Below are 25,101 nucleotides of genomic sequence, written 5' to 3'. Positions count from 1 at the left end.
GACAATTGGCATTTTTTTACCAAAAAGATAATGTCTCCAAAGTTTTAGGGCAAATACCACTTCAACAAGTTCAAGGTCATGGGTGGGATAATTCTTTTCATACTCTTTCAGTTGTCTTGAGGCATAGGCTATAACTCTACCACGTTGCATCAACACACAACCGAGTCCGAACCTTGAAGCATCGCCATACATAGAAAAATCATAATCACCTCTGGAAGTGATAAGATTAGAGCGTGAGTCAAAAGATCTTTTAAAGTCGAGAAAGCTTTTTCTTGGGCTTCACCCCATTCGAACTTGGTTTCCTTTCGTGTAAGACTTGTGAGAGGTACAACGATACGAGAAAAGTATTTAATGAATCTCCGGTAATACCCTGCGATACCCAATAAATTGCGAATTTCAGAAGCATTACGGGGTGCTTCCCAATTCTGAATGACTTCGATTTTGGTAGGATCTACGGATATACCGTCACCAGAAATCACATGGCCGAGAAATTGAACTTGGCGAAGCCAAAATTCACATTTTGAGAATTTAGCATATAGTTTCTCCTTTCAAAGAAGTTCTAATACCTCACGAATATGAATGGCATGATCAGATTCAGACAAAGAATAAATTAGAATATCATCAATGAATACGATGACAGATTTATCGAGCATTGAGCGGCATAACCGATTCATCATATCCATGAATAAAGCATGATCATTTGTCAAACCGAATGACATGACATAGAATTCAAAATGCCCATAACGAGTATGGATAGTAGTCATCGACACGTCCTGCTCGTGTACTTTCAACTGATGATAACCAGATCTCAAATCAATCTTTCAGAAATAGTTAACACCCTGAAGCTGATCGAACAAATCGTCAATGTGAGGTAGTGAGTACTTGTTCTTGATAGCCACCTTATTTAGCTCATGGTAATCAATGCACATTCGCATCGATCCGTCCTTCTTCTTGACAAACAATATTGGAGCACCCCAAGGATATCTACTCCATTAAATAAAGCCTTTATCAAGTAATTCCTGCAGTTGAATCATCATTTCCTTCATCTCAGCTGGCGCAAGACGATAAGGAGTCTTTGCAATCGAAGCAGCACCAGACACAAGGTTAATTTGGAATTCTACTTGCCTGTCCGGAGGAAGTCTAGGCAAATCATTGGGGAAAACATTAGGATATTCGTTAACGACGAGAACATCATTTACAATTTTCTTCTCCTGTTTTGAGATATCAACTGTGTAGGCCAAATAAGTATAACACCCTTTCAATATAAACTTACGAGATTTTAAGAAAGATATTATTTTTAAGATTCTTTGTTCACTGTAGACATAAATAGGATCTTCGCCTTCAATAGGAATGCGTACTATCTTTTCATAGCACAAGAGTTCTGCGTGGTTCTTTGACAACCAATCCATGCCGAAAATAATATCAAATTTGGGCAAGGAGATAGGAATCAGAATAACAAGAAAATTGTAGCCTTCAATTTCTATGAAACAATCCCTATAGATTTTATCGGCAAGTAGTAATATACTTCCCGTAGTATCTACGTGAAATGGTTGTGTGAGTGTGTAACACCCGTAGATCCGGGCTAGTCAATTTAGAGACGATAGGCGTCAAAAATGAATTTCTGATGAAAGATTATTTAGAATGAATAATCTTAACTAATTTTTAGTATATGTTACAAGGTTTCCGTGCATATAAAGAACGCCGAAATCCGAGTTATAACGATGAAGTTATCACCTGTCGAAGTTTCGCGACAGAACCGGCACGACGCAGAATGACGTAAAAAGTGAATTTACGTTAGAGTGATAATTAGCCTTAGCAATCTAAATGAAAGTCATAGATTTTGTTAAACCATGAGCGTGTATAAAAAGAACGTCCAAATCTGACTTTGTATGAGGAAGTTATGATTTTCCGAAGTTTCGACTTAGCGGTATGCAGCCCGAATACGCGATTTGAGATCGAGCGGTTTTTTTCTGAAACAATATAAATGAGAATCGAAGATCTCATTAATTGTAGTAAAACGATAAAAAGATAGGCGAAAACGGACGTCGGATGAAGAAGTTATGAATTTATAACGGAATTTTCCTGTCCCGGCCTACTAAAAATAAATAATAAAAATCAAAATCAAAATTAGCCGACGGAGTCTAAAAGAAAGTTGTAGAGTGTAGTCTCACCTACGCGGGGATATAAAGAACGTTGAAAACGGAGTTCGTATGAGGAATATATGAGTTTTTGAAGTTTATTAAATATTTTCGATATTTAATTTAAATAAAAATTCGGATATTATCCAAAGGGGGGGAGTCACCAGGCTTATCCACATTACGCCCAACGTAATGTAGATTTACGCCCAACGTAAATGAGCTTCCAGCCCCCTATAAAAGGGTGTCGAGGGCAATCGACTTCTTTGCTCATTTCTTCCCTTTTTCTCGCGTTTTTGCATCGTTTTTCGTGCAAGAAATATCCCGAAGCCCCCGTATCATTCCCGAGCCCCGAAGCAAGTACCGAGGCCCCGAAGTTCCTGAGAAGTGCGATTCTTGAGCCGAAGCTCTGCCCGCGAGGAGCCCGGTTTTTGTGAAGATCTTCTAGATCTACCGAAGAATACTACTTCTACAAGTCGTAGTGCTGTCCGATCGTCTTCTAATCAAGTGAGTGTGTGGTTACTTTCTTCTAACGCGTAATTATTAAGTATTTAATATAAAATACGTGTTATGTGTATATTTTGTTGTTATATGCGTGAATGTATACTCACTTTCTTCTATCTCATAGATCTGATTTATTCTCTATGAAATACGTGTTATGTGGGTGTGCCTCATCTGTTATGTGGAATAGGTATTGAATTAGAATGCTATACAGGTTTTAAACTATGTATAAAAATATATGTTTTTATCTACTAATATGTTGGGTAGAACATGGGTAGATAGTTGATGTGTGATAAGCAGATAAGAGGCCCCGATGTTGTTGTTGTTGATCTAGTTATTTAGCGAGTATGGATTAGACCAAGAGGTTAGTTTTAGATCCAGGAGTATGGATCAGGTAAAGAGATAAAACTTGTTATTAGTCCGGGAGTATGGATTAAGACTAAGTTAATTGTCCCTAGTTCGGGAGTATGGATTGGGCACAGTTATTGATCCGGGAGTATGGATCAGATCAGGATTAGGGTATAGTTAATTGTCTTTATTCCGGGAGTATGGATTGGGTACAATTATTGATCCGAGAGTATGGATCAGATCAAGAGGTTAGTTTTAGATCCGTGAGTATGGATCAGGTAGTTTTAGATCCCTGAGTATGGATCAGGTGAAAAAGGTTAGTTTTAGATCCGTGAGTATGGATCGGTGAAGAGGATAGTTTTAGATCCGTGAGTATGGATCAGGTAAAGAGGGAAATTTTAGATACGAGAGTTTAGATCGTGTCGTTGTGAGGATCGATGGGGTGGGATAAGAGTTTCCTTTATATGGTGAAATTGTATAAGTTTGAATGTTCTATATTTATAAATATGTGATATAATATTGTGGGATGAAAACCCTATATGCTCACCAGGCTCCTAAGCCTGACCCACTCAGTTTTCTTTGTATCACAGGTATTAATACGAAGACATATTTCACAGAGAGATTTAAAGGAGATATAAATCAATTGTGTAATTAAATGTAAGTACTGTTTATGCTTATATGTCTGTATCAGAACATGACATCCTGAGGTTTTATTATTAAATGAAAATACATTCTCTTCGAGAAATGTTTTGATAAGTTATTATCATATCTTGTTTCGGGAACAAATTCCACAGCCGTTTTCTTTAAAACATTACTCTGATTTTATAAAAACAAAGCATAAAAAAATCTATCTTTTCTGGCCGTGAAAATGGGGATGTCACAGAGTGCATATCAAGCAATTTGAAAAGAATACGCAAATTCATAAGACACAAAAGAAACCGAGGCACCATAATCAAATAACATGTGAACAGGTCTAGAGTTGACAAGAAATGTACCCGTCACAACATTCGGGACCTCGCGTGCTTCCTATGTGGTGATCTAGAACGTACGACCCTTATCTTTTGGCACCTCCTCCTTTTTAGTTGGAGTATTCTTTGGTTGCTGAACGGAAGCTTGACTTTCCGCCATTTGGCTAGTAAGAGTAGGGCATAAATGCTTCTTGTGGCTAGTAACACCACATGCATAGCAAGTAATATCCTTCATAGAGCAAGTTGGATTTATGTGACCCGTTTCTCCACATTCTTAACAGACCACAAATTCCTTATCTATTCTACATTGGTCCGGACGATTCTTTCAACAAATGCAATATGATGGCAATAGGAGAGAAAACGATTGTGACTTGCCGCGACCACGAGAGGTATTATGAGATTGTACTTATTTGCAAGGTTTAGATCAAATGGATTGAGCTGGTGGAATAGAGGAGACAGGACCAACTCGATTAGTATGTGGATGCTTTGGAATAGAAAGAGTGGCACCACGTATCTCTAAGTCATGCTCGCGTCTTCGGGCATACTCAACAGCTTTATCAAATGATAGAAAATCCCAATTGACTATGAAATCGTGGATTTCATGCCGTAGTCCCTCCATGAATAACTGAATTTTCTCGTTTTCAATTGGAATATACTTTGCAGCAAACCATGCTTTTTGATTGAATTGAGTTACATATTCATTCACGGTCATTCCTCCCTATTTAAGCTCGAGGAATTCTTTCTCTAACCTCCTCTACATAACTAGAGGATAATACTTCCCTAGCAAAAGAGTTTTGAACATTTCCTAGGATAAATTCTCCTGGTCATACTCGTTAAGATCTTCATATGTTGCCTCCCACCAAACCAAGGCTTCTCCGATGAGCATTGCAGAAGTATAATTAGCCTTGTCTTCGTTATCGACATGAGAGATACGAAATACTTTCTCTGTGTTCTGAATCCAAGTTAGAACAACAATGGGATTAAGGACACCAGTAAACTGTGTAGCACCACTACTCTTGAAAGTTTTGAATCAGGGATATTTCGCCTCCCTCTTAGAAGATTCTCCGGTGACCTTCTCTTTGCCTTTATCATTATTCTTTTTGTGTTCTTCGAGAGTCTGCCGAATAACACCAGTCTGTTTATCCATAAGTCAATCCTCTTGAGGGGATACTGGAGTGTCTCTTTCATCAGGGTGAGGATCTCCACCCACCTCTGGTGTAACAACGCAAATTTTCAAATAAAATTTTCATTTAAAATAAAGTAGTTTCATTCAACCAATAATATCTATTTCATGTTTCATATCAAATACATATATAAAATCCCCAAGATCTCAAATAGAAGCAGTGTATATGCATCATGCCGGCGCCTTCCCACGGTCCTCGCTAGTACCTGAAACACATACATAACAACTTGTAAGCATAAATGCTTAGTGAGTTCCCCAGTATACCACTTACACATATACGCCTTTCCAGGCCCTGACCTTCCGGTCCACAATACAACGCCTTCCGGCCCATAAGATAATTGCCTTCTGGCCCATAACATATTGCCTTCCGGCCCATAACACATTGCCTTCCGGCCCATAAACATATACAGCACATAGCACATTTACTTCAATACATTTAGCACATATAACATATAACATACCTGACCTTTCTGTCACATAATACATTGCCTTCCGGCCCATAGAACATACATAGCATGCATAGCAATTACCTTTCCAATTATAGCATATACATCACACATAACACATCCGACCTTCCGGTCACACATAGATACCCTTCCGGGTACAGTATAGTGAGAAGACTCACCTCGTGGATAATGACAGCTAGCAACTCCTGAAATCACTCGCACTCGATCCGCCGAGCTACAGTCTCCCTATAATATCATATATCCCATATTAATACTCTTATCATTCAAAACACTGACCCTAAGAATTTACATGCAGGTCAACTCTGGTCAACGGTCAACGGTCAACTTGACCGGACTCGACGAGTGCATAGGCGACTCGACGAGTCTAGACGTCCTTACCAACTTCTAATGTCCCCTTCTACTCGTCGAGTATCCCTCTTGACTCGACGAGTTCCTCGTGGAAGAATCGCGGGGCCACCCCGACTCCACTCGCCGAGTCTGAAGAACAACTCGGCGAGTCCCAGTGAATCTTCAAGCTACTCCAGGCAAATCCTCGGGAAAGACATCTGGAAACTCCACTTGCCTCGCAGGAGGTACTCCAGGCAAATCCTCGGGAAAGACATCTGGAAACTCGCGCACCACTGGTACCTCCTCCACTGACCTTGGTCTCTCGGAAGCCTCCCGCGTATCCATCACATACGCCACAAAACCCTTACATCCCTGCTGTAGACATTGTCTCGCCCTAGCGGCCGAACAAAAATCTGATCCCGAACGGGTACCCTCGCCGTACACCGTAAGAACTCCCCCACTAGGGTCTCGTATAGTCACCAGCTGGCGCTCACAGTCGATGACGACGCTGAATCGGCTCAACCAGTCCATGCCCACGATGACACAGACATCACCCATCGCAATAGGAATTAGGTCAATCGGAAACGCAACCCCAAAAATCTCTAGTACGCATCCCCGAAGAACCTCCATAGCACAAACTGTTGGATTAATGTCTAAGTCCATAACTATAATTGGTAAGACTTGACCCGACCCGGCATGGTCCTGATAGCTTCATTTTATTTACTTATTTTTATAGTTTATTTTAGTACATTTCATTCGCATTTTAGTTAACTTTCATGCATATTTTCCCTTTTGTTATTTTTATGACCATTTCGGGGTACTTTCTAGTTTCTTGAGCATTATTGCAGATTTTCTTGGAAACTAGCGGGGCGGCACTCTTGCGAGGCGATTGGGCTTGAAGGGAATTGGAGATTTCATGCTTGATGGCTATGAAGGTGATTCATGGGGTGGACTTGTCAATTGCTTGAAGGCTTGGAAGAATTGAGCTTTAAATTTGAAAGATGCGGGGGAACATTCAAGCGTATGAAAATTATTAATCGGGCGAGTTCACGAGCTTTGGAGGATTTAGAGAGGTCAAATTGGGCTTTAAATGAAGAAAAACTTGAAGAAAATGGGCTAGGAGGTGATTGGATTCGATCTGGGCTAGTGGGATATGCTTTAGAGGCCCAAAATCTCAAAGGAGCCCATGTCAGGTACCACCCGCGCAACCCACCAGCGCAGCAGCACGCGGGTCGCGCAACCTCCTGCAGGGGCAGTTTCGGAAATTCTTCTTTTGAGCTATTTGAGGAAGGTTGGTGCCCATCTTTTGCAGACTCTTGAACCCCCGATTTTTGAAGATTCTCTCTGGAGTTTTGGGGACTTTTGAAGGCCAAGAACCCTTGAAGAACATCATATTTTTACCTCTTGATTCTTGCTTAATGTTTGGTACAAATTTCTCTAACCTTGTTTCTTTGTGTTTAGCCATGCTTGGCTAAACTAATCTTGGTTGAATTTTGTTTAATCCTTTGAACTTTTGTTGAATGTTGAAGAATCCATGAACATGTTCTTGAATCTTTATGGAAATGTTTTGTGTTTTAACATCTTATCATTACTTGTATGTTTTAGTTCATGAGTTTAAATGTGTTTGTGGTGATTAGTTGGCTAATTTCTTGATTAAGTAAAGGATCCTCAAATTAGCAAGCAACAAATGATTTTTGTGTTGTTTTTACTTCACACAATCATAAAAACATTTCCTCCAACATGGTGGTGAAAGCATTTGACCCCTCTTGGATTTGGTGACTTTTTGGTTCTTAATGCTAGTTGACTTTCACTAATTACATGCTATTTGGAATTAGTGACTTTGACTAAGGAAATTGTTATGAGCTTCTCTAGCCATTTCAACAATTAAGAAAAGTCTAGGTAATCTCAAGCTCCTTGGATTACTATAGCCAAATTGAGGATTTAAAACAAGTATTGCACCATTGAATTCTAATGATATGTTCATCAAAAGTCAAAGTGAGAAAACTTTAAGTCAACCATCTTTCCCTTATTGATTTTACATCAAATTCTTATTTTTGTTGCAATTGTCTATTTAAATCATAGTTAATTCTAGTTTGTTTCAAGTATTTCAAAACATCAAAACCCCCATTTTTAATTTATTGTCATATTCCAAGTATTTTACAAAGAGATTTTTCATAGAGTTATCAAATTGAACCAGTCTCCGTGGATTCGATCCCTTTACCACTATACACTATTTTAGTGTGTAATATTTAGGGTTATTATTTGTGTTGGCCTCGACAACCAGCAAATTTTTGGCGCCGTTGCCGGGGATTGGTTTATTTTTAATCAATTTGTTTCTCTATGCCCAGATCTCAGCGTACAGGTGACTTGATTTACAATCCAGAAATCGAAAAAGAAGCAAGGCGTTTAGCAAAGGAAAAGCGAATTGAACGTGGTCAAACTTCTAATCCTCACGGGGATCTGGAGGTCGAAACCGCTTCATTAAGCGATATAGAGCCCGATTCTAGTCCCGACCTTCGCCAAGAAATTCCCGAAACACCACCCCTACAACAAAATCCACCCATTATTGAACCAATTGAAATGGCGGACGGAGGGGAAGTTCCCGAAAGAACTTTGAGGCAAATGATGGAGACCGATGTTACACAAACTCCAACCGGTATCAATTACCCGGTTTTGGAAGGAGGCTCGGAGTTGAAGTCAAGTTTAGTCCATCACCTACCGACTTTCCATGGATTGGAGAATGAAGACCCTCATAAGCATTTGAAGATGTTCCACATTATTTGCACTAGCATGAAGCCACAAGGGTCAACCGATGACCAAATCAAGCTAAGGGCATTCCCCTTTTCATTGGCCGATAGAGCAAAAGATTGGTTATTCTATCTTCCACCGGGGTCGATCAACTCATGGACCGACATGGCAAGAGCTTTCCTTGACAAGTTTTATCCCGCCTCAAGAGTCTCAAGTCTTCGAAATGAGATTTGTGGAATCCGCCAAGGTCAAAATGAGACTTTCCATGATTATTGGGAGAGGTTCAACAACTTGTGCTATAGTTGCCCGCAACACCAAATTCCGGAACAACTCCTCATTCAACACTTCTATGAGGGATTGTTGCCAATGGAGAGAAGACTAGTTGATGCCTCAAGTGGTGGAGATGTCTTTAGTAAAACCCCACAACAAACAAGACAACTTTTCAACACCATAGCCGCAAATTCACAACATTTTGGCCCTCGCAAAGACATGAAGAGAGACACACAACACAAAGTTAATGAAGTGGGAACATCGAATCTTGAGTCTCAAATAAAAGATCTAACATCCGTCGTCCAAAAGCTAGCCATGGGACAAACTCCACAAGTGATGGTTTGTGGAATATGTGCAACCATGGGGCATCCTACGGATATGTGTCCCATCCTTCAAGAAGATGCGGAGCATGTGAATGCCACGGGAGAATTCCAAAACTACCACAACAAACCATCCGGGTACCAAAATGCATATAATTCAAGTTGGAAACCAAATCCCAACGGAAGCTACAACCCAAGACCATTGCCTCACAATGCATTGGTTAGACCGTCCTATCCACCACCACAACCTCAATACCAACATCAACAACCACACTATCAATCCAAACCGCACCCTCCACATCATCATCAACAATCTCCTCAATCTTAACCAAGTAGCTCCGGAATGTCTCTTGAAGACATTGTCAAATCTCTAGCCACTAGTACCCAACAATTCCAAAAAGAGACAAGGACTAGTATCTCCAACCTTGAAGCACAAATGGGAGATATAGTTACATCTATAAGCAAGTTGGAATCTCGTGGTAAACTCCCTTCTCAAACCGAAAAGAACCCAAATGTCAATGTGGTGACCTTGAGAAGTGGCAAGCAAGCCGGAGAAAGTAGTTCAAAGAAGAAGCCAAGGGAAGAAGAGGAAGAAATAGAGATCATTCCCATTGAAGAACCTACAGTCAAGAACGATGCACAAGCCGGAGTTCCAAAGAAGTCCATTCCTCTAGTAACACCAATAGCCACTCAACCACCATTCCCCTCTCGACTTGCAACTTCAAAGAAGAATATGGAGGAGAAAGAGATTTCGGACACCTTCCGAAAGGTGGAAGTAAACATCCCTCTACTTGATGCAATCAAGCAAATCCCGAGATATGCAAAGTTCTTGAAAGACCTTTGTACCAACAAGAGGAAGTGATAGGGGTTAATGAAAGAGAGGTTGAGCCGCCCACTACCATTAAGAAACTAACTCCATTGGTAGACCAACCACAAGAGATGGAAGCGATAAATTTGTCGGACTCTTCAAAGGATACGTATCACAAGAAAGAAGACGCCCAACAGGTCACCTACTCAAAAACCATGTCAAACAAGGAAGAGTTGGTCACCTTAATGAACAAGTACAAGAAAGAATATGGTTGGATGATTTCTATTATCAAAGGTTTGAGTCCGGTATGGTTCTCCCGTAAAAAGAAAGTCAAATACAAGAAAAGAGTCTCAATGGAGGTGTGGAAATTAAAAAATGTCGACACGGGGAAAATTTACAAGGTTAATGGACATCGATTGAAGCCATTCAATGAAGTTTTTGATTCAAATGTCCAAGATGTCGTCCATTTGGACGCCCCAAAGTGTTAAAGTGAAGTTTGGAGGCGTCTCGCCAAAGACGTTAAAGAATGGCATTTTTGGAAAGCATTGTGTTTTTGTGTTTTTAATTTGAATAAATGACTTTTGAAGATGCTTTTGGGATTCAAAAGAATTGTTTTTGAAGAAATCAAGAGTTTCTAGGTTTTTGGGGCCTTCTAAAGCGAGAATGGGTGAAAAACGAAGAAAAATGAAGCAAAAATGAATATCAGGATCAGGGGGTTGCGCGACCCGCGAGCTGTTGCGCGGGTGGGTTGCGCGGCCAGGTGTGATGAAGCGACATTGGCCCAAGACTTAACTGCAAGGTCTGCACGACCCGCGTGCTACACTGCGCGACCCGCGCACTGTGCTGGGCAATTTGGGCTATTTTTGGCTATTATTTGACCAGGTGTTGACCAAAGGTTTTAATGAGTTGACCTTTTGACTTTTCTTGACCAACATTGACCGAAATTGACCCTTTTTGACGCATAGATTAAAATGTTCAGCTTCTCTTCTTCTTCATTTAATCATCTTGACCTCCCACTCCATTCCTCTCATATAACCTTCCAGCACCCACCTCGCTTGAAAATTCAAGATTGGCGGAGTTCTACCGGTCGTAATTTCACGAAACCACCGCCACAGACATTTCCCGCCGCCCGACCCTCCGATTTAGGTCCTTTCCGCCCTTTCCTTAAGCATTGAGGACAATGCTTGTTCTTAAGCTTGGGGTGGGGCATTTCCCTTTTTTTTCTTACTCTTTTTCATGCATTTTTAGTTAGGTTGCATAACATATTAGTTTAAGTTAATTTGCATTCATTTTTTTTTTATTAAATTTTAAAAAGATTTTATTTTCTTCTTTTCTACTTTTTATTTTTGCATAACATTTAGCTTAAGACATTAGCATTCATGCATTTTTGTTGTCTGTTTATTCTCACATCTCTCGGATGCCATGGAACAGGTTCATAGTTATTGTATCATTATTGGTCCAGGATCTTGTTGCTATCTCACCCATCGAACCGGGACCACTAGCTGCAGTTTGGGATTTCATACTTGGGATCAGATGCTGGTAGCTTAAAGGGGTAAGTGATCATGGACAGGTAGTTTTCATGAAGAATTATGCATACAATACTAACAACTGTAGGATATACTATAGCAATGGGTGTTCTTAGCCTTGCGGTCACTACCGCGGAGAGGATCACACTTGATCATGTTTGAACTGTTAGGATGAAGCATTGGTGCTTGTCCCCGAGTAGAATCCATATCCGGTCTCTTTACATCACCATATCTTTTTGCGATTTTCTTAGAATTTAGAGAGTCTTTTAGTCCACATTTGGACATCTTCATTATCTTTGAAAAACCACAAGTTTGAAAAGGAGCCTACATTACATCTTTATGCTCCACACATGGTCATTTCCACACTTAGGCCATTCGGATTATATCATTACCCTTTCGGTTCCACCTACACACCTTTGGGAACCAAATTTTGAGTCAAAGGGTTTTATCATTACAAAATACAAAAAAAAAAAAATACAAAAAAAAAAAAACAAAACAAAACAAAAACAAAAACAAAAACAAAATGAAGCATGCAAATTTTCAGTTGCAACTATCTTAGATAGGTGGCCGGTTCAATTATTGAACAAATTTCCCAACATCTTGGTCACCCGACGTTTGATATTCATTTGTATAGATTTGTTTTATGGTATATAGATCGAGTTATATTTTTTTCTTTCTCACAAACTGGTGATGTTGGAGAGACTGTCGAGTCGGATACTACGGGAGGTTTGGGCCAACACTAAGTGAACTGATTCCTACAACGGTGCCCGAGCGATTAAACCTAGTTACACATGAGAGAAACCGGCAAACGTGAGATCAGAGTGTACACTTAAAGAAGAGCTCCACCCGAGCCCATCCAGTTGCTTTCTCCCTACTACAGATGTTCTTCATTGTATACATGTTCCATTGAGGCTGCGACTGCTCATCCCTCCTTACTCACCTAAAGGAGTTGTCCTGGCTGTGGTTTATGGTTCCATTGTCATCGAATGAAAAAGTTGTGAGATAGCAACGAAATCAATTCTGACCATGTTGACTAACGTCGAACAGGTTCCATGGTTCTATCCATTCTTTTTATTTCTAGGGTAGTTCATCCCAAGTTCATTTAGTCTTGTCTTACTTGAGGACAAGTAAGGTTTAAGCTTGGGGTGATTTGATAGCTTCATTTTATTTACTTATTTTTATAGTTTATTTTAGTACATTTCATTCGCATTTTAGTTAACTTTCATGCATATTTTCCCTTTTGTTATTTTTATGACCATTTCGGGGTACTTTCTAGTTTCTTGAGCATTATTGCAGATTTTCTTGGAAACTAGCGGGGCGGCACTCTTGCGAGGCGATTGGGCTTGAAGGGAATTGGAGATTTCATGCTTGATGGCTATGAAGGTGATTCATGGGGTGGACTTGTCAATTGCTTGAAGGCTTGGAAGAATTGAGCTTTAAATTTGAAAGATGCGGGGGAACATTCAAGCGTATGAAAATTATTAATCGGGCGAGTTCACGAGCTTTGGAGGATTTAGAGAAGTCAAATTGGGCTTTAAATGAAGAAAAACTTGAAGAAAATGGGCTAGGAGGTGATTGGATTCGATCTGGGCTAGTGGGATATGCTTTAGAGGCCCAAAATCTCAAAGGAGCCCATGTCAGGTACCACCCGCGCAACCCACCAGCGCAGCAGCACGCGGGTCGCGCAACCTCCTGCAGGGGCAGTTTCGGAAATTCTTCTTTTGAGCTATTTGAGGAAGGTTGGTGCCCATCTTTTGCAGACTCTTGAACCCCCGATTTTTGAAGATTCTCTCTGGAGTTTTGGGGACTTTTGAAGGCCAAGAACCCTTGAAGAACATCATATTTTTACCTCTTGATTCTTGCTTAATGTTTGGTACAAATTTCTCTAACCTTGTTTCTTTGTGTTTAGCCATGCTTGGCTAAACTAATCTTGGTTGAATTTTGTTTAATCCTTTGAACTTTTGTTGAATGTTGAAGAATCCATGAACATGTTCTTGAATCTTTATGGAAATGTTTTGTGTTTTAACATCTTATCATTACTTGTATGTTTTAGTTCATGAGTTTAAATGTGTTTGTGGTGATTAGTTGGCTAATTTCTTGATTAAGTAAAGGATCCTCAAATTAGCAAGCAACAAATGATTTTTGTGTTGTTTTTACTTCACACAATCATAAAAACATTTCCTCCAACATGGTGGTGAAAGCATTTGACCCCTCTTGGATTTGGTGACTTTTTGGTTCTTAATGCTAGTTGACTTTCACTAATTACATGCTATTTGGAATTAGTGACTTTGACTAAGGAAATTGTTATGAGCTTCTCTAGCCATTTCAACAATTAAGAAAAGTCTAGGTAATCTCAAGCTCCTTGGATTACTATAGCCAAATTGAGGATTTAAAACAAGTATTGCACCATTGAATTCTAATGATATGTTCATCAAAAGTCAAAGTGAGAAAACTTTAAGTCAACCATCTTTCCCTTATTGATTTTACATCAAATTCTTATTTTTGTTGCAATTGTCTATTTAAATCATAGTTAATTCTAGTTTGTTTCAAGTATTTCAAAACATCAAAACCCCCATTTTTAATTTATTGTCATATTCCAAGTATTTTACAAAGAGATTTTTCATAGAGTTATCAAATTGAACCAGTCTCCGTGGATTCGATCCCTTTACCACTATACACTATTTTAGTGTGTAATATTTAGGGTTATTATTTGTGTTGGCCTCGACAACCACCAGGTCCATTTGGGTTGCATGGCATCATGCACTTGGATAGACTATAATGAGAGAAATAAGACACTTATGGTTATTAATATATTATAAGTTCTAGTATATTAATAATAAGAATAATAAGATTATTTAATTAGTATTGATCAAGAATTAATATAGGATTAATTAAGTGATCAAAAGAAGACTAATTAAATATATGGGTTGATTGTGTAAATCATTCATTCTTATATATGTGGGCTTGTGATCCAAGATTCCTTATGTTGGACTAAGTCCATGGGGTGACCCATGGATACTCCATGGAGGTTAAAATCCATGGAGCATAAGGAATGGGTAAAGTCATGAGTTACATGGTGTAACCCTAATAGCCACCATATAAAAGAAACCCATGGCTCAAGAAATCGTGACTATGTGTGTGTATGAGGGCTAGACGATTTCATGAAGTGTTCTAATTTCTCTCTAAGTTATTCCAAGTGCTTATGGTGTTGTGTGAACCATTTGAGGTGTCACACTTGGGGCACTAGGCACTCAAGCTTCATGAAGACAAGCACCGTCAAAGAGGTATGTATTCTATCTTGTTATATTTATAGTTTTGTATGCTAGATTAGGATAATACCTTGGATGTTCATATTTGCATGTATAATAGAGAAAACATAGATCCAAGGTATTTAGGGTTGCATGTACACTTAGGAGTGTTAGAATGCTCATAACCCAACACAAACCACCCTCTCGGCCGCTATAGAAACGTTCAGAGGTCGACTTAACGGCTCACGACTAATGCTGATATGCTGACTAAAAGCTAAAGATACAAAGGATCTACTCGCACCCGAATCAAATAACACAAGAGCAGGCATAGAGTTCACAAGAAAAGTACCTACGCATATAATAACATAAGCATAACATTTCAACTTTAAATAAATACGCGAATTACAGTATACCTGCCACTACATCGGGTGCAGCGCGAACTGACTGGGACCTTGTCCCCTACATCGGACCGAAGTCCGGAACTATCTGCATCGGACCGAAGTTCGGAACTGACTGGGACCTTGTCCCCTGCATCGGACCGAAGTCCGGAACTAACTGCATCGGACCGAAGTCCGGAACTGACTGCATCGGACCGAAGTCCGGAACTGACTGGGACCTTGTCCCCTGCATCGGACCGAAGTCCGGAACTAACTGCATCGGACCGAAGTCCGGAACTGCCCGACTGAACATGGCATAGCATAACACATCAACTAGCATAACACATATATGACATGCTACATCGGGCCGCGGCCCGGAACACATAGTGCTAAACACGTAAAACATAGCACACAAATCCTGTTCGAACCACGAAGGCATCGAACATACCAACTACTGCATCGGACTTAAATCCGGAAACTACTGCTAACTGAACGGGCCGGCATTGTGGCCTTAGACCCGTTCCTACTGGAAGGAAACTCACCTCGTAAGCTGGCTGCTGAGTGTGTGGCTCGGGAAGCTAACAGCGGCTGTTCCTGAATCTCCTCGGCTACAAGTCCATAAACACACTCAATCAAATACTAAACACTGCGCTTGGGGTAAAATGACTCTTTTACCCTCGGTCAAAGTGAACTCTCCTTTTGGGCTGACTCGCCGAGTTGGCCACCCAACTCGCCGAGTCCCACTCTTACTTTTCACTCTTACTTACTGCTACTCGTCGAGTCTAGCATCGACTCGACGAGTACCCTCTTGATCAAAGAACTCAGACAATCTTCATCCGACTCGCCGAGTCGTATGAACAGACTCGACGAGTTGTTCTTGATCCCAAGAAGATTGCCTTGGACTCGCCGAGTTGTATGAACAAACTCGTCGAGTCCCTCCATCACTGAGTCTACTCTCAACTCGCTGAGTCCAGTACCTGACTCACCTCGACCACTCGATACTGATAAAACTGAAGGACTCGGGACTCGCGACCCGACTCGTCGAGTCGTTCCTCCGACTCGCCGAGTCGCCGCCATGCAACTGATTTTTACTTGATTTTTTTTGAATCCAATGCTTACAATTGATAGATCTGAGTCCAATAAGTTGTTTTACCACGTAAAGTTTCCAAATTTACGTGCACAACCTCATGAATAAGGGAAATAAGGCTAAAAGATGCATAAAATGGGTAGATCTATGGTTAACATGCAATATAATCCCAAAAAGACAGTAGATCTGGGCTCTACAACACCCCAACATTCAGATCCATAGCTATATCGACTTAATAAGACGTTCATGCAAGTGTAAGGCTTGAAACAAGTACCAACTAGCTCTTAGGAGAGCTCTAATAGAAGTTTAAAGCATATAATAAGATGGGACTCCGAAAATACCTCAATAAACTCTGATTTGGCCTTGGATCTTTGCACTACAACACTTCTCCTTGCTTCTTCCTTCTTCTCCTTCTTCACACCTTCACAAAATGGCACCAAAACACATATAAGCTCTTCAATGGAGGTTTGGGGCTCTATCACTGCGTTCTCAGGGTGAGGGAGGCGAGAATGGGGGCTATAAGGTGGTATAAATAGTGGGCAACCCGGGGAATTTAGGGTTTCACCCAGACAGATGGACTCGCCGAGTCGGGGATATGGACTCGTCGAGTCCCCGGCTCACGCGTGCCCTCAGACGCGACCCTACTCAGCGAGTCAGGCTAGGACTCGCCGAGTCCCTCGTGAAAAACTTACTTTAATTACCAATAAATCAACATACCGGGAACGAGTCGTTACAATTCTCCCCCACTTGTCTCAGACTTCGTCCTCGAAGTCTGCTACGGCTGGATCGGCAAATAACTCCGGGTAGTGCGCTCCCATCTCCTCCTCAGCCTCCCACGTCCATTCAGACCCCTTCCGGTGCTGCCACTGCACCTTTACTCCGGGTAGTGCGCTCCCAGAATCGCGACCGGCTTCTCGATATAATTTAGGCCGCTATCAACCTGAATGTCCTCTAAGGGAACGACTGCTGTCTCATCCACCAAACACTTCCTTAACTGCGACACGTGGAAGGTGTTGTGTATCAGACTAAGCTCCTCAGGAAGATCTAACCGATAAGCAACCCGACCCACCCGGGCCAAAACCCTGAAAGGATCAATAAATCTGGGGCCCAATTTGCCCCTCTTCCAGAACCTAATGACACCTTTCCAAGGTGAGACTTTCAGAAGAACCATATCTCCCACCTGGAACTCTAAGTCCGAACGCCTCCTGTCGGCGTAGCTCTTCTGCCGACTCTGCGCAGTCTGCAGCCTACTACGGACCTGCTGGATCAATTCCGTCGTCTTGAGCACCACTTCGGTGCTCCCTATAACTCGCTGACCGACCTCGCCCCAGCAAATTGGGGTCCTGCACTTCCTGCCATATAACATCTCAAAAGGAGGTCGATCAATACTCGCATGATAACTTTTGTTATACGAGAATTCCGCTAACGGAAGATACGTATCCCAACTGCCCCCAAAATCTAGAACACATACCCTAAGCATGTCCTCAAGAGTCTGAATCGTCCTCTCGCTCTGCCCGTCAGTCTGAGGATGAAAAGCGGTGCTGGAATGGAGACGAGTACCCATCTCGTCGTGGAATCGCCTCCAGAATCTGGACGTGAAACGAACATCTCGGTCCGACACCACCGATACCGGCACTCCATGACGTGCCACAATCTCTCGCACATAGATATCGGCTAACTTTTCCGCCGATATACTCTCCTGAATCGGAATAAAATGGGCACTCTTCGTCAACCGATCCACTACTACCCATATCGAGTCCACCCCGCGTGCGGTCCTGGGGAGTTTGGTGACAAAATCCATGGTGATATCCTCCTATTTCCACACGGGAATGTCTAACGGCTGCATCTTGCCGTGAGGTCTCTGGTGCTCCGCCTTGACCTTCCGGCAGGTCAAACATCTCTCCACATACCAAGCGACATATCGCTTCATGCAGGGCCACCAATAATCAGGTCGAAGATCTCGATACATCTTCGTCGCTCCTGGGTGGATAGAAAATCGAGACTTATGAGCCTCGTCCATCAATACTTGCCGTACCCCACCCCAGTACGGTACCCACACCCTACCATGAAGCGTCAACAAACCCCGATTGTCGTAATCAAACGAAGCTACTCGGCCCACTATTCTCTCGCACTTCTGCCTCTCCTCCTTGAGGCCCTCCATCTGAGCCTCCTTGATCCGCTCCAACAACGGAGTGATCACTGTCATCCTCATACACAGATCTCTGATAGGGGCCGTCGACACCTTGCGGCTCAGGGCGTCGGCCACCACATTGGCCTTCCCTGGATGATAAAGGATTTCACAGTCATAGTCCTTCAGCACATCTAACCATCTCCTCTGTCTCATGTTCAAACTCGGCTGATCCATAAGATATCGCAAACTCTTGTGATCCGTGTAAATAGTACAGCGGACCCCGTAAAGGTAATGTCTCCAAATCTTGAGGGCAAACACAACTGCCCCCAGCTCCAAATCGTGGGTAGGATAATTAGCCTCGTGAGGCTTCAACTGTCTCGAGGCATAAGCTACTACATGGCCTCGCTGCATCAATACTGCTCCCATACCTGTGATCGAAGCATCACAATAGACTACAAAATCCTCTACTCCTTCTGGCAAGGTAAGGATCGGAGCCTCGCACAATCTCTGCCTGAGAGTCTTGAACGCCGCCTGCTGCTCAGGCCCCCAACGAAAAACCACCGACTTCTTGGTTAGTCGGGTGAGCGGCACTGCTATCTTGGAGAAGTCCTGAATAAATCTCCGATAATACCCTGCCAACCCCAGGAAGCTCCGAATCTCAGATGGAGACCTCGGGACCTCCCACTGCATCACGGCCTCAATCTTGGCCGGATCTACCAAAATACCCTTCTGGTTGACGAGATGACCAAGAAACTGCACCTCGCGCAACCAGAACTCACACTTGGAGAACTTTGCGAAAAGTCTCTCCCTCCTCAAAGTCTCCAACACCTCCCGCAGGTGCTCCTCGTGCTGCCCCTGTGTCTTGGAATACACCAAGATGTCATCTATAAACACTATCACCGACCGATCCAGCATCGGTCTGCACACGCGGTTCATGAGATCCATGAATGCGGCTGGGGCATTGGTGAGCCCAAATGGCATCACCACGAACTCATAATGACCATACCGGGTCCTGAAAGCAGTCTTCTGCACATCCTCATCTCTAACCCTCATCTGATGATAACCGGAGCGTAGATTGATCTTGGAGAACCAAGACGCTTCCTGAAGCTGATCAAACAAGTCATCTATCCTCGGAAGTGGGTAACGGTTCTTCACCGTTACTTTGTTCAACTCCCGATAATCAATGCACATACGATGCGACCCATCCTTCTTCCTCACAAATAAGATCGGCGCTCCCCAAGGCGAACTGCTCGGCTGAATGAAACCCTTGTCTAACAGCTCCTGAAGCTGTGTAGACAACTCCTGCATCTTAGGGGGAGCAAGTCGATACGGTGCTTTGGCTATCGGAGCCGCACCAGGAACTAGGTCGATCCTGAACTCAACCTGCCTCTCTGGAGGTATCCCCGGCAAATCCTCAGGAAACACATCCGGGTAGTCACGAACAACAGGAACATCATCAATCGCCGTCTTGCCCTTCTCCCGGGCATCCAAGACGTAAGCTACAAAACCGGCGCAACCCTGCTGAACATAGCGCCTCGCCCTCGCGGCGGAACAAAAGATCGGTCCTCGCTGGGGCCTCTCGCCCTGAATCACTATCTCTCCCCCACTAGGAGTGCGAACCCTCACTAGCTGTAGCTCACAATCAATCACCGCCCCATTGGGGCTCAACCAATCCATGCCCACAATAACTTTATTCCCACGCAGGGGAATAGGAACCAGGTCCACTGAAAACTGCTCATCAAATATCTGAAGGGAACACCCTCTATGTACTCTGCCGACCCTCACGGTCCTATCATCTGCTATCTCAACCTCTAGTGGGCAATCCAGCTCCTCGGGAGCTCTGCTAAGTCTCTTGCTAAGCGCAAGCGATACAAATGATCGGGTAGCCCCCGAATCGAACAATACGAAAGCAGGGATACCGTTCACTGAGAACGACCCCGTCACCACATCAGGAGTCGCTCGCGCCTCCTCTGCTATCATCTGAAATGCCTTGCTCTTCGCCACTGGCGCATCAGCTCGGCCCTGTCGGCCATCCGTTATCCTCAAGGTAGCAGGGGCAGGTGCAACCACCTTCCCTGCTGCAGCTAAACTGGGACACTGGGACCTTTTGTGTCCCCTCTGATTGCACTGAAAGCAAATCAGATCTGATGATGTAACTGTAGTAGCAGGGGCCGTACAATCCCTACTCAAATGCCCAGTCCGACCGCACTTGTAGCAGCCGGAACTCCCTGCCTTGCACGCCCCCTCGTGCAACCTCCCACACTTGCCACACCGACCGTGGCTCTGCTGACCCCTGGACCTGTGATCTGAAACCTTGGGCTTTTTTCCCACACTGCCTAAACCCGAAACCGCCTCCGGTTTCCTCTTCTTCTCCATCTCGAGATCAATCTCCCTCTCTTTGGCTCTAGCAATCATGTCGTCTAGCGTTTTACAACTGGACCGGCTCACAAACATGCGAATGTCACTCCGCAGCATCTCATGATAACGGGCCTTCTTCATCTCCTCGTCGGCTGCATACTGAGGAACAAGAAGGGCCCTCTCCCTGAACTTGGCGGTGATCTCTGCCACTGCCTCGGTAGTCTGGGTAAGATCCTGGAACTCCCTAGCTAACTGTTGCACCTCGATGACCGGTGCAAACTCCGCTCTGAACCTGGTAGAGAAATCAGCCCAGGTCATGGCATCCAGTGCCGCATCATCCCCGATGGCATGTCCGACCTCCTCCCACCAGTCTTGTGCCCTGTCCTTCAGAAGACATGACGCCAATCTGACCTTGTCCCCCTCGGGACATCTGCTAGTGCGGAATGCGTTGGCCACATCCGCCAACCACCTGGTACTCGCTATGGGGTCCCGTGCCCCATGATAGTCAGGAGCCCCGCATGCCCTGAACTCCCTGAACGTAAGTGTGCGCGACCCCATCACGGCCGCCATCTCAGCACGGAAAGTACTCAATCTCTCATCCATCAGCTCTAAAATATCCTCCTTGATCGAACCGAAGATCACAGGAGTCTGCTCTAGTATGATGCGGGTAACCTCAGAAGAAAGGAACTCCCTAGTCTGCTCATCCATCTGCCCGGCCTCCGGGCCTGATCCCGATCCTGATCCCCCTCCGGCATCTGAACTGCCGGCTGCTGGCCTCGGACGCAAAACTACCATTCTGAAACATATCATAACAACATCAGAACACTGAAATATCTCAAGGGATCATGATACTACTACTAGCTTCCTGGTCTTGTCTTGGCCTTCCTTAATTCGAGTACGGATCCTCTGCTTTCAGTAGTATGGGCCCATACTACCTTCCACATCTATCCTCTGCCTTGACTCCACCAAGTCACTTCTACTACTGCCATTCTCTGCTACTCCCATCCTAGGCTTGCCCTAGGGAAACTTCAAGCTCGACGCGACTGGTCCTCAGCTGCTGTAGGTCTCCTCATAATGCCAGTTAGTCACCACCTAAACACCATCACATGTGATGAGGATCAGATAATCCTTCAAGTAAAAGATCCATCCCTACAACGGTTGGACTCAAACAAGAGCTGCGCAGTAGAGCCAGTTCCAGCACTCTGGGATTATTCAAACCTGATCATATGTGGCATGACGTGTTCACCTAATGGCTAACTCCCACTACTCAGAACCCCACTAAGCACGAAGCAAGCAGCATTCGGACATGGGAAATAGACTCAGGCAAAACTATTCTTATAACAAGAACTGCACTAGCATAGGATGCTAAGCTCCTACTATCAGGCATAACCTAAACAGGCTATCCTACTACTGTCTACTCAATTCTAGCATGCAATACTCATAAAGCTGTAACACATAAGCAGGCACATAAGGCATTCTCCTAGATCCTTAGCCCTATACTAGCATGCTGTTCTACTAGAACTGAAACTGAACAAATAACTTGTATGGGTAATTTGGGAGTACTTACTTGAGCTCGGCTGACCGCATGCACACACCTCTATCTTTGTTAAAAACAATTCTTTCTTTCCGAGTGCTTTCAAAATTCTTTTTGTAAAACATTTTTATTAAAATCTTTTATTTCCCTTAGTTTGAGTTCAAATACACCCGGAAGTGTATCCGAATCCCTCAAACGAGGGCTTTGATACCAACTTGAAACGACCCAAAAACACGACCCAAAAATTTTCGTTTTTCCATATAATCAAAACCATAATATAAGTATTATAACATAAACACACGAGATGTATCCCCAAAACATAATAAAATATTGTGCGGAAAACTGTATCATACTACATCAATCCAAAACATCAAGAGACATCCCCAGGATAAAAGCTATGCTGCGGTGTGTGCGATGCTGTCACCCCGAGCTCTTCCCTTTGCTTGCGGAAGTACCTGAAACCAAAACTGAAACTGTAAGCACGAAGCTTAGTGAGCTCCCCCAAACTACCACATACCATAAAATAACATATAAACCCATATTGGGCCTTGCCCACTGCATCGGGCCGAAGCCCGAAAACTGCATCGGACCGAAGTCCGGAACTGACTGGGACCTTGTCCCCTACATCGGACCGAAGTCCGAAACTATCTGCATCGGACCGAAGTCCGGAACTGACTGGGACCTTGTCCCCTGCATCGGACCGAAGTCCGAAACTATCTGCATCGGACCGAAGTCCGGAACTGACTGCATCGGACCGAAGTCCGGAACTGACTGGGACCTTGTCCCCTGCATCGGACCGAAGTCCGGAACTAACTGCATCGGACCGAAGTCCGGAACTAACTGCATCGGACCGAAGTCCGGAACTGCCCGACTGAACATGGCATAGCATAACACATCAACTAGCATAACACATATACGACATGCTACATCGGGCCGTGGCCCGGAACACATAGTACTAAACACGTAAAACATAGCACACAAATCTTGTTCGAACCACGAAGGCATCGAACATACCAACTACTGCATTGGACTTAAATCCGGAAACTACTGCTAACTGAACGGGCCGGCATTGTGGCCTTAGACCCGTTCCTACTGAAAGGAAACTCACCTCGTAAGCTGGCTGCTGAGTGTGTGGCTCGGGAAGCTAACGGCGGCTGTTCCTGAATCTCCTCGGCTACAAGTCCATAAACACACTCAATCAAATACTAAACACTGCGCTTGGGGTAAAATGACTCTTTTACCCTCGGTCAAAGTGAACTCTCCTTTTGGGCTGACTCGCCGGGTTGGCCACCCAACTCGCCGAGTCCCACTCTCACTTTTCACTCTTACTTACTGCTACTCGTCGAGTCTGGCATCGACTCGACGAGTACCCTCTTGATCAAAGAACTCAGACAATCTTCATCCGACTCGCCGAGTCGTATGAACAGACTCGACGAGTTGTTCTTGATCCCAAGAAGATTGCCTTGGACTCGCCGAGTTGTATGAACAAACTCGTCGAGTCCCTCCATCACTGAGTCTACTCTCAACTCGCTGAGTCCACTACCTGACTCACCTCGACCACTCGATACTGATAAAACTGAAGGACTCGAGACTCGCGACCCGACTCGTCGAGTCGTTCCTCCGACTCGCCGAGTCGCCGCCATGCAACTGATTTTTACTTGATTTTGTTTGAATCCAATGCTTACAATTGATAGATCTGAGTCCAATAAGCTGTTTTACCACGTAAAGTTTCCAACTTTACGTGCACAACCTCATGAATAAGGGAAATAAGGCTAAAAGATGCATAAAATGGGTAGATCTATGGTTAACATGCAATATAATCCCAAAAAGACAGTAGATCTGGGCTCTACAACACCCCAACATTCAGATCCATAGCTATATCGACTTAATAAGACGTTCATGCAAGTGTAAGCCTTGAAACAAGTACCAACTAGCTCTTAGGAGAGCTCTAATGGAAGTTTAAATCATATAATAAGATGGGACTCCGAAAATACCTCAATAAACTCTGATTTGGCCTTGGATCTTTGCACTACAACACTTCTCCTTGCTTCTTCCTTCTTCTCCTTCTTCACACCTTCACAAAATGGCACCAAAACACATATAAGCTCTTCAATGGAGGTTTGGGGCTCTATCACTGCGTTCTCAGGGTGAGGGAGGCGAGAATGGGGGCTATAAGGTGGTATAAATAGTGGGCAACCCGGGGAATTTAGGGTTTCACCCAGACAGATGGACTCGCCGAGTCGGGGATATGGACTCGTCGAGTCCCCGGCTCACGCGTGCCCTCAGACGCGACCCTACTCGGCGAGTCAGGCTAGGACTCGCCAAGTCCCTCGTGAAAAACTTACTTTAATTACCAATAAATCAACATATCGGGAACGGGTCGTTACATAATGTTCATGCTAATCCATTTTCAAAGATAATTGTCAATAGATTCATGTTTTGTATTAGTTTAAAGGTTAGACTAATTACATGAAAAAAGTTTGACTTGAATTATCTTGTTCTTATGAGTTTCTTAGATTAATAGAAAAGTTGAATGAAATAGTTGTTTTCAATCCATTTTAATCTAAGAGTTGAGTATAAAATGTGTTTGTGTAACTTATCCTCAAATTACATGAAGAGTCACATTAAAAACTCATAAAACTCATAAAGTTGGCAAAGGTTACAAAAATGAAGAGTCTAGTTCTAATTAATTGGAGTTATGACTCCATAATTTGTCCTCAAGTTATGGAGGACCAAGAGTCTCTTCATTAAATAAATATAAAAAA

This window comes from Lactuca saligna, chromosome 8 (genome assembly GCF_052625555.1).
Source record: "Lactuca saligna cultivar CGN05327 chromosome 8, ASM5262555v1, whole genome shotgun sequence".
Classification (NCBI taxonomy): Eukaryota; Viridiplantae; Streptophyta; class Magnoliopsida; order Asterales; family Asteraceae; genus Lactuca; species Lactuca saligna.
This window is presented reverse-complemented; position numbering follows the sequence as displayed.